Consider the following 18,257-nt stretch of genomic DNA (forward strand, 5'->3'; position numbering starts at 1 on the left):
AAAATGTTATATTAAAAATATGAATATGAATAATTAAACTGTGGTCTGTGTATGATGGATAGTTTTGAGACTTGTATAAGAATGAGAATCCTTTTTTTTTTCATTTCTATAATTTTATTTTTGTTTTGTATTTTTTTCTCACCCTGTGTCTTTTGTAGGGTTACAATAAACTTTTGTCCCTTACAACTGATTGTGTTCTTTTCTTCACAATCAGTTATTGAGATGAATGTTTGGGTCGTAGGTGTACTGACACAGAAGGAACTCAGTGGTGTGTGCTGATGCAGGATAAGAGAATGATTTCTACATGCTAACATGCTAATTTTTAAAAGGGGCCAACGTCTGTGAACGGTTTCAGTCTGGTTTTAAGCCTCTTCACAGCACTGAAACTGCTCTTTTAAAAGTTTTTAATGATCTTTTGTTAAACCTTGATTCTGGTAACTGTGCCATTTTAATTCTTCTTGACCTAACAGCGGCGTTTGACACAGTAGATCACACAATTCTCCTGTCACACCTAGAGCATTGTGTAGGTATAAAAGGCACTGTTTTAAGTTGACTTAAATCGTACCTCTCGGACAGATCCTTTTCTGTTCATATGGGGCAGTTTTCCTCCTCAGTGGCCCCTCTGACCTGCGGGGTCCCCCAGGGGTCAGTTCTGGGTCCCCTATTGTTCTCCCTTTATATGCTACCCCTGGGGTCGATATTTAGGAAGCATGGTATTCCCTTTCACTGCTTTGCTGATGACATGCAGGTGTTTTTGCCGTTAAAAATTCCCACCAAAGATGCCCTTCAGGCCGTGCTAAACTGCATAAGTGACATTAAAACATTGATGGACTTAAACTTCTTGAAATTAAATGAAAACAAAACAGAGGTGTCCTGTTCGGTCGCCCTGATTTGGTTCAGGTCCTTGCCAGCTCCCTGGGCCCACTAGCACCTTACATGAGATCCCACGCTAGGAATCTTGGTGTGATTATTGATGGTGCTTTTAAGCTAGACAAACTGGTCAGCTCAGTGGTCAAGTCTAGCTTTTTTCAGCTGAGGCTTTTAACTAAAGTTAAACCCTACCTAAGCCAGAAAGACCTCGAAAAAGTTATCCATGCTTTTATTACCTCTTGCTTAGATTACTGCAACTCCCTGTACGTCGGCATTGAGCAGATGAGCTTAACCGCCTGCAGCTTGTTCAGAATGCAGCAGCTTGTCTCCTAACTGGGACAAAGAAACGCGAGCACATAACTCCGGTGCTCTCTTCACTTCACTGGCTTCCGGTTAGGTACAGGATTGATTCTAAGATTCTTTTATTTGTTTTTAAGTCTCTGAATGGGCTGGCTCCGGAATACCTTTCTGACCTTGTCGTGTTGCATCGGCCCTCCAGAGCCCTCAGATCAGCGAATCAGATGGTCTTGGATGTTCCTCGATCACTATTAAAAACTAGAGGAGATCAAGCCTTTGCAGTTGTGGCTCCCACTCTGTGGAACGCATTACCGCTGACTGTGCGGACTGCGAATAGCCTCTCCACTTTTAAATCACTGCTCAAGACTCACTTGTTCACCTTGGCCTTTGGTTGAGTACAGTCACCTCTATTTGGTCTTTTACCTTTGTTATATTTCACTTTATAAATGTTTTTTTGTGTGTTGTTGTTGTTCTTGCTTATTTAACTGTGAAGCACTTTGGTTGGCCGTTGGCTGTTTTAAAGGTGCTATATAAATAAAGCTGACATTGACATTGAAAACATGTCTCATGCTCCAAAGTTGGATCCTGTGGTCTATAATCAACGACAGAGCCGAAACTATTAGACAATTAAGCTTTGAATCGTCCATTGACGGAATTTATTCTACAACAATTTTGATAAAGTGATGGTTATTAATATGTTGAGAAAAAAGCCAAACAGAAAAGTGTTTCTGCAGAACATTATGACATCACAGTGAAGTTGACTTTTGATCTTTTGGGTATAAAATGTCATCACTTCATCATTTTTTTCCTATTTGACATTTGTGTGACATTTTGTCTTTATTAGTATATGAATTCCAGAGTCATTGTCTAAAACATTTTTTGTGAGGTCACACTGTTCTTGACCTTTGACCACCAAATTCTCATGAGTTTATTTTTTGAGTTTATTTTTTGTGTCAGATTTGGAAAAATTCCCTCAAGGTGTTCTTGACATACTGCACTCATCAGAATGGGACAGACAATCATACAAATGATTGGTTAACCTGAAAACATAATGCCTTCAGCCTCGGCTAGCGCTGTGTGGAGGCATAAAGACGAACAAAAAAGACCAATAGATTGATTTATTAACAAAATATTTAATAATGGGGTTGCAGCTTCAGTCTATGATCTTCATTCACACAAAGCACAACAAGAATAAAGACTGTACTGATGCTGGCGTCATCCCTGTGATATTTCTAACACATGTTGGGATGTATCATGAACACTGTCAAAATTGGTACTAAAATTGTTATTAGCAGTAGCGATACGTATTAATAAGAATAATGACAATGAACATTAAAATCAGTAGCAGTGTGATTTCCTTTAAAGGACGTTGTGTTGTAGTTCCTCCCAGTGACCACTGGAGGGCAGCAAACTCTCATTACACCATCTCCAGGCACCAACAAGACACAATAACACACATCAAGAACTTCTGAACATAAAACAATCAGAGAAGACAGCAGTGTTATATAGAAATAATTAAAAATCGTAATAAACCAGAAAATAATTAAAAACGTATTTTGAATTATTCAGTGTTATAGTGACTTTCCTGTTTTAAAAGGATAAAGAGGCGTGTTTTAATGTGCGTACAAGCTGTGAGACATTTTCCATTAATATTTGCTTTTATATGAGCAAATAACATTTATACAGGAGCCACTGATGGAGTGATCAACTGCAAAACCTGTGATGCATGGTTGCTAAAATGTGCAGCTAGAATACAAGATAATGACTTGAATACAGTGCTTATTAAAAACAATGCAGTTTATTAAAAGAAAAATCCAAAAGCTCTTTCTCTGCAGTTTTTAATGTGCCATTAAATGTCACTGCCATTCATCTCACAAAATGACATGGAGGTGTCCAAACCCAGGACCCTTTTAAACACCCTCTGTGCATCCTCAGCAAGCATGTTGAGGAAATAATTGAGAGCTCTGTAGGTGGAGATAAAAGAGAATCTCATTGCTGCAGGGATTCCCAATATTGGAATAAATCTGGACCCTTCCTCTGCTGCCATTAATACAGCTGTGCCCACACACTGAGAAAGCACCTTCAACACAAGATCAGGGGTTATTTTAACTGCAGCCAGTGGTGAAACTATGATGGCAATCAGTTCATCCAATGGCACGTGTACTGTCAGCAAGTCTCCGCAAAGACGGGATATCAAGCCCAAACCTATTTACATAATGTGTAACAACAGAAACCAACACACGCACATCAACTGCAACAGAAAGCCCAGGAACTGGTACAGCTGCTATACCTGCACTAAGTATAGCAAAGTATTTTATTTTGGACTGAAAAGCCTTTTTCTTCTTGTCGATGACCTCCTGGCTGATGTTGGACATGGCCAGCAGCAGAGAATGTCTCTTGTGTGCAGGACGTTCTCTCTCAAAGGTGTCCCCTAAGAAAGTGAAGTCATACAGGTGGAGATCACAAAAACAGCAGCACTTTAAACAAATTTAAAAGATTGTTCAAAAACAGTAGATTGCATGAATATGAAGCACAGGTGGCACAGTAAGTAGGCTATCTTCCTTCCATGGGTATCTAATCCACATTACAACTAGGTTTTCTCATATCACTTACATATAGTCAGAACCAGAAGTATTCCAGCTCGCATTTGTGATTGTATTTCTTTGATTATGTATGTATGCATGCTAATATGCATCTCTGAATCTATATTTAATTGTAGCAAAATTACTTGAAATAAGGGGTAGGTCAAGATAAGTGCATAAATTCTACCTACTCCTTTTCGAACGCTAAATATTTACCTCTGTTACTATGATTGTTTTTTATTTTTATTTTGTATGACTGATTATCTTATTGATCACCTACATTTTGTTCTATTTTTATTTATGTTCAAAATAAAGATTCTAATAAAGAAAATTAAAATAAAATCAAAGCTGGACACCAGGAAGACTTGAGGAGACTCAACACCTTGTCTTTGAAGACCTGTGTGACAACAGGAATACATGATATGATGATAAGATATATAAAACAAATAGAAATTTTAAAGTCTAATATGTATATAAAAAGACACATTATTCTATTTATTTTTCTTTCTCTGCATCATTTGCTTTGATTTAGTGGACATTAAAAAATAACAAATGACATCACTCTGAAACCTTCTTCAAATGTTATATTAAAATATAGGAAGTTTTATTTTTTGAACCCACTTCTGAACTCACCTCCTCCAAATCCCATTTTCACTTTATTAGCATTTATGTAAAATCTCAATTTAAAAAAACAATCACGAGAGGCAGCAGAGTGGTATTAAAGTAAAAAAAAACAGTCACAAAATAAAACTGCAAAACCCAGTTCTACTAATGTATTTGCAATATCTGACAAAATGTAAGCACACATTGAAACTTTAAACCAAATCACAGACTGTCATTAAACACAATAAACTTTTTGGAAGTGTACTCGTACTCGTCCGCTTATCCGGGTCCGGGCCGCGGGGGCAGCAGCCTCAGCAAAGAAGCCCAGACAGTCCTCTCCCCAGCCACTTCCGTCAGCTCTTCCAAGGGAACCCCGAGGCGTTCCCAGGCCAGCGGGGCGATGTAATCCCTCCAGCGTGTCCTGGGGCGGCCCCGAGGTCTCCTCCCGGTTGGACATGCCCGAAACACCTCCCAAATGAGGTGTCCGGAAGGCATCCTTACTAGATGCCCGAACCACCTCAACTGGCTCCTCTCGATGTGGAGGAGCAGCGGCTCTACTCAGAGTTCCTCCCGGATGTCCGAGTTCCTCACCCTATCTCTAAGGCTGAGCCCAGCCACCCTGCGGAGAAAACTCATTTTGGCCGCTTGTACTCGCGATCTCGTTCTTTCGGTCACTACCCAGAGCTCGTGACCATAGGTGAGGGTTGGAATGTAGATCGACCAGTAAAACGAGAGCTTCGCTTTCTGGCTAAGCTCCCTCTTCACCACAACGGACCGGTTAAGCGCCTGCATCACTGCTGACGCCGCCCCAATCCGCCTGTCAATCTCCTGCTTCATCCTACCCTCACTCGTGAACAAGATCCCGAGATACTTAAACTCCTCCAGCGGAGGCAGGAACTCCCCCCCGACCTAGAGTGGGCAATCCACCCTTTTCCGGATGAGGACCATGGCCTCAGACTTGGAGGTGCTGATTCTCATCCCAGCCGCTTCACACTCGGCTGTGAACCGTCCCAGCAAGAGCCGGAGGTCACTGTTCGATGGGGCTAGGAGGACCACGTCATCCGCAAAAAGCAGAGACGAGATCCTCCCGTCACCGAACCTGACACCCTCCATCACTCGGATGCGCCTAGAAATTCTGTCCATGAAAGTAAGGAACAGAACCGGTGACAAAGGGCAGCCCTGGCGGAGTCCAACTCTCACCGGGAACAGGTCCGACTTACTGCCGGCCACGAGAACCAGACTCGCGCTCTTTCGGTACAGGGACTGGATGGCCCTTAGCAAGGGGCCACCAACCCCATACTCGTGGGGCACCCCCCACAGGATGCCCCTGGAGACACAGTCATAAGCCTTCTCCAAATCCACAAAACACATGTGGACTGGTTGGGTGAACTCCCATGCCCCCTCCAGCACCTTGGAGAGGGTAAAGAGCTGGTCCACGGTTCCGCGTCCGGGACGAAAACCACATTGCTCCTCCTCAATCTGAGGTTCAACTATCGACCGGACCCTCTTCTCCAGCACCCTGGTGTAGACCTTACCAGGTAGGCTGAGGAGTGTGATCCCCCTGTAATTGGAACACACCCTCTGGTCCCCTTTCTTGAAGATGGGGACCACCACCCCGGTCTGCCACTCCAGAGGCACTGCCCCCGATGTCCACGCAATGTTGCAGAGGCGTGTCAGCCAGGACAGCCCTACAACATCCAGATCCTTGAGATATCCAGGGCGAATCTCATCCACCCCCGGGGCTCCGCCGCCGCGGAGTTGCTTTACTACCTCAGCGACTTCTGCCCCAGAAATTGGACGACCCACCCCCGAGACCCCCAGCTCTATTTCCTCACGTGTTGGTGGGATTGAGGAGCTCCTCAAAGTATTCCTTCCACCGCCCGACAATGTCCCCAGTTGACGTCAGCAGCTCCCCGCCCCCACTGTAAACAATGTGAGCAAGTTGCCGCCTTCCCTCCCTGAGGCGCCAGACGGTTTGCCAGAACCTCTTTGGAGCCGATCGATAGTCTTTCTCCATGGCCTCACCGAACTCCTCCCACGCCCGAGTTTTTGCCTCCGCGACTGCCGCGCTCCGCTTGGCCCGCCGGTACCCGCCAGCTGCTTCTGGAGACCCACAGACCAACCATGCCCTGTAGGTCTCCTTCTTCAGCCTGATGGCTCCCCTCACCTTTGGTGTCCACCAGCGGGTTCGGGAAATACCGCCGCGACTGGCCCAAGCGGCCTTGTGGCCACAGCTCACAACTGCCGCCTCGACAATAGCAGAGCAGAGCAAGTCCCATTCAGACTCAATGTCCCCCTCTGCCCGGTTCTTCCGCCAGGCGTTCCCAGCAGACCCTCACTGCTCGTTTGGGCCTGCCAGGTCTGCGCGGCGTCCTCCCTGCCATCTGATCCAACTCACCACCATGTGGTGATCAGTTGACAGCTCTGCTCCTCTCTGAGCATTTTGTAATTAATCTCACTATTAATATATGTCGTTACATAAGTCACTTACCCTGAAAGCAGTTGTCCCTGATTTGTTTAGGAGTCCTTTCTGCATTGAACTTTGACCTCTGGCATCTTTCCTCATCACGTAAGTTATGGTCAATCTTTGAGCGAACAAAGTAGAACTTTTCCTGCATCCTCTGAATCTCCTTAGCGAGCTTCACATCATTTTCTCTGAAGCGATCAGCTGAGATGATCAAGAAGTCAAACCTTTCAAATTCAACAAGCTTCAGGTACTTGTCAGCTGGAAAGTTGGTGGTGCCAATACCAGGAAGATCCCATAGTGTGACATTGGGATAGTTGGGATGGGGGATGGTGTAGCCTGTGTGGTGGTTTCGACACAACCAATAGGAGCAGCACCCTCATCCCCGTTATTTATGCCTCTGAAGGCATTAATGTAGATGGATTTACCAGAGCCTGTCTCTCATGTGATGCCAATATTTAGTGGAGTATTATTCTCCCTGTCCAAATTCTCCTGGATAATTTTTTACAGCTAAGGTCTGATCATTATTTTCTAGTGCTTTTTTAATGTCTTCAGTCCATTGTCCACTCTCAATGGTAATCCTTGATAACTGGAGTACAAGAGAAGTAAAACGCCATTATTGTCTTTTGGGAAATAATAAAAAAATGTAGTATTAGACTGATCTAACATCATTTTTATGGAATATTAAATACAATGACCACACACACACACCACATCAGCTCAGTGTATGTTTCATCAAAATAAAGTGGGCTTTTGCTGAATATTAGAAGCCACTCACCTGGAGTCTTTGGCCCAATCCCATTTCTCATTTTCGCCCCTACCCCTACCCCTCTTTTTCGAGTGCCCCTTGCCCCTTGCAACAAAGTTACAAGGGGTAGGGGTTGAAATATTCCCCTATGAAATGGGACAACCCTTCATACCCAGAAACGTCATCATTAGTCGTCAGTGACATCATAAAAAGACGCGACGAGTATGTTGCCGGGGAAACCTCACAACTAGAGATTTTTTTTTTGTTATGTTTGTTAGAACAAATGTATATAATACATTGAAACAACATTTCCGATGGTTATCATAGTCTTTAAATCTTTAGTTACGAAGAAAATACTTACATTTATGGTTTTCTTTCATTGCCTCTGAAGCCCTCCCTGGCATCTTGCCGTTGATTCACAAGGCATTCTGGGAGATTTCTCGTAGCACTCGCTTTGAAGTGTGCCTCTGAAAAAACTCCGTTTGGAGGACCATATAGCCCTAGCACTCCGCCCTTCCCCTCTGCCTCAATGAGAATCGGGACATCCCTACCCCTATGTGTGAACGTGCAAAACGGAGGGGTAGGGGCAAGTGGTAGGGTTAAGGTGTGTATTGGGATTGGGCCTTTATGTTGAAACAGATGAGACAAGAGGACACTGGCTCTGAGTTTCTATGAGTTGTTCAGCTGCAAGAAAAGTCAACCTCCAGTTTCTTTACTCTTATAAGAAACTATAGGAAGGTTTGTCAGAGTTCAGACAGTTACAGTGAGGACAGTGACCAATTTAAAATTGTCCTACTGTGAGTGACAGAAACCAATTGGTTAGCTGTACATCACATGACTTCCAAGAAACATGGAGAGCTGCTTTCAAACCCCCAATTTTGAATGTGAATAACACTTCAGCACAGGCCTCTGCCTTGCAGCTTTTTGTATTCATTAGTAGTTTTTGTAGTTTTTGCTAATTAGTGTGAGTCAATCCATCCTAAAGAAAAAAGCACACCCTATCATGTGTAAAAAATACACCCACACTCCCAGTTTGGGAGACAATGATGTATTCCCATCACTGCCAAAGAGAAAATAAGATAAACATGTTAAATACTAAGATAGTCAAAAGTCATGGAGACTCCGTGGGGCCTGCGATATAGCCCAATACTACAAATCACAATTTGCCTCGGGGGGCTACACAATCTGTACACCACACGACACCTTGTGTCCTTTGACCCTTACTTCAGATAATGAAAAACGACCCCCCAAATTTTGCATATGTTCGCAATCAATGTCACACAAAACATTGTTCACCATATTTTCCCGTGTAGATGCTAAAGCATAACTGTCAAGGTGCTGATCTACAGGAAAAGCAGAGAGAAGTGATCTGTGTAAGACTGTTACACAAACTTGTATTTGTCTGACCACAGCTTCCTCTTTCATATTTTTTGCATGTGGATGTGACTTTCGGTTGAACACTGTCACATCGCAATGCTTGAGCTGAGTGTGAATAACAGGAAATGCGGGGCTGTGAAAGGAAGAGACTCGAACACTGAAGTAAGGTTTAGTGCAGATACTTATGAGGGGCCGTACAAGCCATATTTCATTCTCACCCTCTCACACACATACATTCTCCTTACACATACATATATTTTTACTCTCATATTTATACATTTTCACTCACACATTCATGTATTTTCACTCTCATATTTATACATTTGAACACACACATTGATACATTTTTCTCTCATATTCATATAGGCCTATTTTATGCACACATTCATACACTTTGCTGTCATGCACATGCAATCATGTATACATTTAATACTATAAGTAATATATGTATGTAAAAGGAAAATGTATGTATAGTGGAAACGGAAGGCAGTCCATTTATCGTCTACATACTCAGGTACAGTAGGTGGCGGTATACACCTAATGAGCAATGGTTACAACGCGCCATAAAACCAAACGAGAAAGAAGAATTTATCGCGCTGTGCTTAGCTGAGAAGGATGTTATTGACACGTGGGTCTGCTGTGGTGAAACTACAATGTTCTGAAGATGGACTACAAAATGCACACGTGGTGAAACTACAATGTTCTGAAGATGGACTACAAAATGCACACGATGAGAATGTATGGGGCGTACATTCTCATCGTGTTGTTTCATGCAGGATATATAAACGTGGACAACACGGTGAAAGATATTGTTTAATTACTAAGGTCGGAATTTAATTAAAAAAAGGAATATAGGCTACCAGCCACAAACTGAAACGAAATTGTCACATTGAGAATGTTTGCTCACACTCACCCATCTGAATCCCAAGTAGTAAAATGAATTAATGATATTACTAAAGGCTGGCAATACAACAACGCTCAAATGAATAAATGACTGATGCAAACTGAGCATATGTTACGGTGCGTGTTCCCTCCGTCCACAGCTGTGTTCAACTTGTTTGTTTTATAACAGGATAAACAAATATTAAATGCATGGAAATCCACGTGCTTTTTCCATTTTCTTCTTCAAATGGGCAATTGGAGTAGAAATTAGACCACGACCAGCAATAAACTTGTGTTTGGCCTTTATTGTTAAATCAATATTATGTGCCTGTACTGCATAGATAGACAGATAAATAATAACAATAATAATAAAATGCCTGGAGCACCGTCTCCCGCAGGGCCTTTGGCACCACCACCTGCCACCGTGTCTCTCCTGTAGCTGGCTCCTTCCACCCCCTCTGTAGCACCCCATCACACAGGTGCAGGGCTTCAAACATCGACCAGAGTCCCTTATTGGCTTGGGAAAACATGGTGACATCTTCCCATGGGGGTCTGCGCTGTGTCGCCACCCATGCAAGCACTGGTCTGATGTCCACATCCTCCTCCTGTTTGAGCCCCCACTCCGCTGCATCCACAGCTGCTGGTCTATGGCTGGATGTCGGCCCCTCTGCACCCATCGCCGCACATTTCACATCAGGTTGCAGCTGTGCTCCCTTCAGTGTCTCCTTTTTCTCACAGTAACTGCACGTCGGCACTGCAGGGGCGGCGGGACAGTGCATCAGCGTTTCCATGTTGTGCCCCTGGTCTGTGGACCACAGTGAAGTCATACGCCTGCAACTCTTCGATCCAGTGCGCCAGTTGGCCTTCTGGTTCTCTGAAAGACATGAGCCACTGTAAAGCAGAGTGGTCAGTCCTGGCTGTGAAGTGGAGGCCCCCAAGGTAGTATTTAAAATGCCAGATGGCACTGACCACGGCGAGCAGCTCCCGTCTGGTGACACAGTAACGACGTTCTGCCTTGTTGAATGTTCTGCTGTGGTATGCCACCACTCTCTCCCTGAGCACCTGAGCCAACATTGCTGGCGTCTGTGTCAAGAATGAAAGGCAGGGAGGGGTCAGGTGGGGACAGAACTGGGGCCTCCACGAGGGCTCACTGCAGTGAGGTGAATGCCGCATGACACTCCCCTGTCCACAAAAACGTCTCCCCCTTCTGCAGGAGACGGAATAGGGGTGCAGCTATGCAAACCTTCTGTAATAGGAGGCCAGGCCCAGGAAGCTCTTGAGGTCCTGCACAGAGTCGGGGGTGGGCCAATCCTTCACAGCTTGCACCTTGTCATCCATGGTGCCAACACCCCCCCCTCCAAGCTTGTGGCCCAAGAAGGTGACCTCACGCCTCAGAAAGCAGCATTTCTGGGGGTGCAGTTTCAGTCCTCCTCAGAAAGCAGCATTTCTGGGGGTGCAGTTTCAGTCCTGCTGCTGCCAATCTCTCCAGCACATGCCTGAGGGCCCTGAGAGCTGACTTAAAAGACTTACCATGGACAAGAATGTCGTCCAGGTACACAACACACTCTTGGCGGGGAATGTCAGAAAGTACCTTGTCCATCAGTCTCTCAAACGTGGCGGGGGCATAGCAGAGACAGAATGGGAGGACTTTGAACTGCCACAAGCCCCCGCTGGTGATGAAGGCAGTTTTGGGTCTGGCCTCAGGAGTGAGGGGGACCTGCCAATATCCACTGCGCAGGTCCAGAGAAGAAAACCAGTAAGACCCTGCCACCGTGTCGAGGGCCTCATCAATGCGCGGGAGGGGGTAGGGGTCCTTTTTCGTCACTTTGTTAAGGGGTCTGAAATCCACACAGAACCGCCAATCATCTTTCAGCTTTTTAGGGACCATGACGACTGGGGAGGCCCAGGAGCTGGTGGAGGGCTCGATGAGTCCAGCCTGCTGCATCTCTCGGAGGGCTTTGTCTGCTGCCACCTGCTTGGCCAGAGGGAGGCGTCGAGGTCTCATCCTGATGGGCTGTGCATCTCCGGTGTCGATGTCGTGCTGGATGAGCTCCGTCCTGCCCACATCTTCAACACTCAACAGTCCTTGAACTCCAGCAGGATCTGCCACAGTAGATCCTGTTCACTGGGATTCAGTCCATCACAGTTTTCCCACCAAACCTCCCTCAAGGCCAGGACTCTCTCTCTCCCGTCAGGTGGTGTGGGGGAAACTGGATGTGGAAGTGGGTCAGTAGCAGCCACGTTTGTTGTCTCAGCTACTAACACTGCAACAGTGTGAGTCACGGGGCAGCCTGGCTGGGATGTCCGCTCAGACATCTGGATAACATGTCCATCTGGAAAGGTGAGAGTCCCTTTCTTTGTGTTAATAACACAGTCTAATGCCCCAAGAACATCCAGCCCCAGGATACAGTTCTCCAGGGTCACGACCCACACTGGGCAGCGAACCAACTGTTTCCCCAACCCCAGAGTCACTAATGCCTCCCCCATCATGGGGGCTCGTTCTCCGGTGACTGTCTGAAGTTTCACTATGGTGGGAAAAAATGTTATTCCACCACCCACCACATCAGGTTTCACCAGGGTGGCTGAAGAACCTGTGTCCACCAGCGCAGAGCAGTGTGTTCCTCCAATGGTCACTGGCACGTACCAGCAGTCTCCTATCCAGGTTCGGCCCAGTACCACGAACCGCTCCAGTTGACCATCTAACTCGCCTGGTGGTTGCCACGCCCCTGCTTGGTTGGAGCACCATGCTGCTTCCCCGCTTGGAAGAGGTCGGGACTCAGCACCAGGGGTCCGCATCATCCCGATTATGCGTTCCCCGTTCCGTTTCCCTGATTTGGAGGTGTGCGAGGACACTGTCGGACCAGGTTGCCAGGCTGTCCACATCCCCAGCAGAGTCTTGGACATGGCTTCGGTCGCTGCTCCTCTCTTAGTGTGGCAGCCCGCACTAGTTGAGTCAACTCGCCCACCCAGGCAGGTTCTGTTGCATTCAAATCAGTCCCACTTGCAGCTCTCACCTGAGGCAAAGCGTCATGTGTGCCCGCCAGAGAATCAGTACACAGCATTTCTCTCTCTGTAGCCAACTCCAAAGCTTGCTGGAGGGACCTGGGATGCGCCAGTAGTGTCTGGATACGCAGGTCGGGTGGCAGCAGGGCCTGGAGGAAATGGTCCCAGGCTAATTCACTCTGGATGGCGGGGGGCATGTGAGCATAGGTGCGGTGAACCAGTCCTTCAACATCATTGGCGAGATCCCTCAGCGGCTCCCCTGGTCGTCGTTAGCGGCTGCACAGTTCAGCGCTTAGCAGGCTAGCCGCTGAGCATAGGCCAAACCGCCTCTTTAAAGTTCCAACTAATGCATCATAGTCACTCCTATCATCAGGGCTCAGTAGTAGCAGGCTTGACAAAGCATCACCAGTAAGGCACATTGCTAGCTGGAGGGCTTTCTCTTCAGTGGACCACCTGCCGGCTTGGGCTAACAGTTCAAACTGTGCGTGAAAAGCTTCCCAGTTAGCTTTGCCATCATACCTGGGGGTTTTCATAGTTGATGGGAGCAGTCCTCCATGCGGCTCTACCTGTCTCTGCCTGTGCATGTCCGTACATTTGGCCGCCACTGTTTTCCCGCGGTTGGCATTTCCCTCGCTGAAGCAGCGAGATGAGCCCAAGCCAGCCTCTGCAGCCATTCTTCTAGTTCGGGGGTGTGTGTGAGAGCGGACAAGCGGGAGATGTTGAAGTGAGCCGCTAATGTTAAGAGCACATTACGAGCAGACAGGTTTGTTCTTTTGGAGTTGGCTACGGCCCACAGTAGCCTGTACTGAGTTTCAGAATAAAGAGCAACGAAACGAGTTCATGCCTCTTAGCTTCATTGTGAAGGGATGCTACAATTGGTATCAGAAGTGCATGGACTTTGCCGACGGGGTTCCTGCACCGCTCGCTAGCTCATTGACAACAGACTTCAGCCGCTACAAGTGTGTTACGGGCAAGACATGTTGCCGCTGGACCCTTCCAAGATCAAGCGGGAGGAGGAATCTGACGAGCAGAGAAGTTATGGCACGGACACGGCTTTGGGTGCTGCAGGACACAGGAGCAGCTGGAGCAGCTGGTGTCTGTTGTCAATGAGCTAGCGAGCGGTGCAGGAACCCTGTCGGCAAAGTCCATGCACTTCTGATACCAATTGTAGCATCCCTTCACAATGAAGCTAAGAGGCATGAACTCGTTTCGTTGCTCTTTATTCTGAAACTCAGTACAGGCTACTGTGGGCCATAGCCAACGCCAAAAGAACAAACCTGTCTGCTCGTAATGTGCTCTTAACATTAGCGGCTCACTTCAACATCTCCCGCTTGTCCGCTCTCACACACACCCCTGAACTAGCAGAAACAACAACAGCCCTCCTTCTTAGAGCCTCTGCCAATCACAAGTGGCTATCTCACACAAATCACTGTCATAGGTAGCTGACATGACTGACAGGCTTCACAGCCTCTAAACACACACAACTTCACTGGCAATGACACATTCACAGACATCATGGAAAACGCAGTAACTGCAGTAACAGACCTTTTAACTAGATGAACATAACATGTCTTACAGTGACAGCATAACATAACAGTTAACACCACATGTCACCCAGTCCGTTACAATACTCTTGAAACTATCTATCTATCTATCTATCTATCTATCTATCTATCTATCTATCTATCTATCTATCTAGGCCATAAGCATAGCCGATGCCAATGTTTTGAGATGCAGTAGGGGCAGATAATGTAGATATAACAATAAAGGCGAAAAACAAGTAGGTTTCTGGTTTTGGTTTAATTTCTATATCAATTAGCCATTTGAAGACGAAAATGGGAAAAGCACATGGATTTCCGTTTTTTCTCATTCACACGAAAATCGGAAAATTAAAATGATGCATTGTATATTTGTTTATCCTGTTATAAAACAAGTTAAACAAAGCTGTGGATGGAGGGTACACCAATAGTAGCGAAACGTTTATAGTTTGCATCTAAGTTTAACATAATGTTGAAAGTTGAAAAAATATATACGAACAAGTTATGGCATGAGATGTATAATGCTTCATAAACAGCGGTAACTTAGATGGTGATCTCCTTCCTTTCTCGGCCATGTTGATCTTTTTCTTTCCTACTCATCTGAGTTGTGAATGGTGCGTAAATATTGCTGCAGCAATGACTTGTGGGATGGAATTATCTCCTTTCCTATTGCTTAGGAAGGTCCGATGTATCCTATGCTAAAGAAGATCTGAAAGGAAGCATTGAACCTCCTTTCCTTAGTGTTTAGAGAATTCGAACAGCTCTTATCATGGCGGTCACTAAAATACTTCCGGGTCATTTCACTCAGCTAGGAACCTTCCTAACCAAAAAAGACTTTCTGACCGCAGCCTATGTGTGTGTTGAAAAGTAAAGTGTAGGCTATATATATGTGATATATATGTATGTAAAAGAAGAGTGAAAATATATGTATATGAAAGGAGAATGTATGTGTGTGAGAGTGAAAATATATGTATGTGTAAGGAGAATGTATGTGTGTGAGAGAGAAAATATATGTATGTGTAAGGAGAATGTATGTGTGTGAGAGGGTGAGAATGAAATATGGCTTGTGCGGCCCCTCATAGATACTAACTCACAGCCCAGAGATAGCAAGCATAGCTCTTACTGAACAGCAGGAATCCTATGAAAAATAATGTATTTTATAAATCAAGAGCAGTTGATGAACTTAGTCATCATGTCATGCATGCCCTTTTATTTAGTGATACACGGAAATTAAATTATTTGGTCAGAAACAGTACCAATAGAAAGCTAATGTCTTTCAAATTGTTGTGTATTAATGTGTTTGTTACTTATATTAAACAATAAAAAAATATATTGTCAACAAAAATCAAGCCTCTGTTGCATTAACCACAACCAGGCAGTGTGTTTTTTAAAGAGGGTTCCTTGCAATCATAATCATACAAAGCTGAAACATTATACAATGGTTTTAATTCATATACTAACCTGAGTAGGCATCTACTGTATTGGACAGCTCATCATCACACGACTAATGTCCACTGGGAAAGGCTCCAGCCCCCCTTTCAAACCCCTAACAGGATCAGGGGTTACAGATAATGAATGAATGAATGAAGACAACTAAATACAGGGTGTTATCATGTTTCTTCAACCATTGGTCAACACAGTTTACTAAGAATAGAATTGCTGTGGTCTGAGCGACAAAATCTTGTAGAAGATAAAAAATGCAGAGGTTAAAAAAAAAAAAGCCTGTGATGTTGAAGTTCAGCGTTCAGTCACCTGTAAATGACCCCTCCCTTCTGTATTTCTTGGAATCAGCTTCTTTACTGACATACTGTATCTGTACGTGTATTGGTTTAGATTCCCTGCTCTTCAAGGCAGGATGCTTCCATGATTTCTGCCTACAGACTGAAGCCTGGTGTGAGGTACTTGAATGTATTTGGGGGGGGGGTTTCTCTGGGGTTTAGAAAACTAGCGGGGCGGCATTCGTAAGATTGGAGCCTTTTCTGAAGCTGAACAGCACAACAAAAGTTGCTCTCTCTTTGTTTCTTCTGTTTCATCATCAGGGCTGCCAGTTAAGTAGCTGCACTCCTGACAGTCCTCTCTGACTGAAACATATATATATACATATATATATATATATATATATATATATATATATATATATATATATATACATATATTTATTACACGGCTCTATTAAATGCTGTATTACACAGTTGCTATGTAGCCCAGCGTTGCTAGGGACGCTGCCCTGCAACACTGCAGCTGTCAAACAACTTCCGAGGGAAAAGACAAACAGAAATGGCTGATTTTAACATTTCTTTTAATTTATTTGAAGAGTAGCTACAAGGATTTTGAGGAATGGGATGCGGCTGAAGAAAAAGAAATGGAGAAGGACAGAAAAAAATCAAGCAAAAAACAGCACAAGGAACTGACACCTGAAGAGCTTCAAGTGATAGAGGAGGAGAAAGATGAGATAAATACAAAAAAAGACAACAAAATGGGCTACTGTACTATACTGTATTGTACTACTACTACTATACTGACGGACTTTCTCTGCTAAAAACAAAAGAACACGGATTTGAATACACACTCGGCAGTCATGCTTAATGACTGAAGGAGCTATATCATTAGTTTGATTAGTTTATTATTTTTGTTTTGTGTTGTTTTATTTTTATTTATTTATTTTTGTGGGTAAACACTAGGGGCACCAGACAGTAGGGGATATAGGTAGCCAGGTGTTAGAGGCAGGTGATGCACCGGGAAGGGGAAATGTTTTTTTACCACCAGGACAAAGCAGAGAGGCAGCATGGTTTTTGAACATGTTTGTTTGCTGTTGAAAGCTGAAAATAAACCTTCTGAACGGAGCTACTGGCCTGGAAAATGAATTCTTTGACTGCCTGAGTAAGCCTAACTAACCTGGTGCATTTGTGGCCCTTTGTGAGTGGATTTTGAATTTTCTTAAATTTTGGTATTTTTTGAAGGAGCTCTTATTTTTGTCCTTTTTTTGTTTTTTGCCCTTTGAACAAATGGCCACAACAATGACATTTTACGCGAGTTTTATGCCTCGGTTCAGTCCACTAAGCCTGTGTGAGTACAAAACTTTCACCAAAAGGTGTCGAATCCGGTGGGTTTTAATGCACTTCGCGGAGGCAGACAACATTATTTATTTAACTGATAATTAACCGTGTACTAAGCGGGATAATGTATAATGAGCCGGTGAATACTGGGAAAACAACTCCCTGCAGGGGAATAGAACCCCTCCGCTGCGGTTCTATTCCCCTGTCGGGAGTTATTTTCCCAGTGTTCACCGGCTCATTATACATTATCCCTTACATATATATATATATATATATATATATATTTAGTTTAATGGTATTGTAATGGCCAATTCAACAAAAACAACAATAATTTTGGCCACCACATTATATATATATATATATATGTGTGTGTGTGTGTGTGTGTGTGTGTGTGTGTATATAAATTATATAGTTTTGTTTTTGCAAAACTGTAATGTCCATTTTTATGCTGATGCCAGTTTTTTTATATTAATTGCTGACAAAACTAAATACATGCTGTTCTCCAGAGCCAAAAACATTAACCACAGGACTCTCCAAATCCGCACTCTAAATGGTACAATCATTGAACAAGTTCAACAATATAAATATTTAGGCATCTGGACTGATGATCAATTCACCTTCATACCACATGTTGATGCACTTACAAGGAAATTACTATCTAAGCTGGGTTTTTGTACAGAAACAAGTCCTGTTTCCTTCTATCATGTAGAAAGAAGATTGTGGAAGCAATCTTTCTGTCAGTGCTAGACTATGATGATGGAATTTATCGCCATGTGGCTGCCTCCACTCTTGTGCCCCTAAATGCTGTCTACCATTCAGTCCTTACTGTGCGTTCAC

The 18,257-nt window shown here is 44.4% G+C and overlaps 1 pseudogene; it reads right to left on the reverse strand.

Annotated features, from left to right (window-relative positions):
• Nucleotides 1–2,731: 2,731 nt before the first annotated feature.
• On the reverse strand, nt 2,732–10,500 carry LOC126401199 (interferon-inducible GTPase 5-like; annotated as a pseudogene).
• Nucleotides 10,501–18,257: the final 7,757 nt, after the last annotated feature.

The sequence above is a fragment of the Epinephelus moara genome, chromosome 14 (genome assembly GCF_006386435.1).
Source record: "Epinephelus moara isolate mb chromosome 14, YSFRI_EMoa_1.0, whole genome shotgun sequence".
NCBI lineage: Eukaryota > Metazoa > Chordata > Actinopteri > Perciformes > Serranidae > Epinephelus > Epinephelus moara.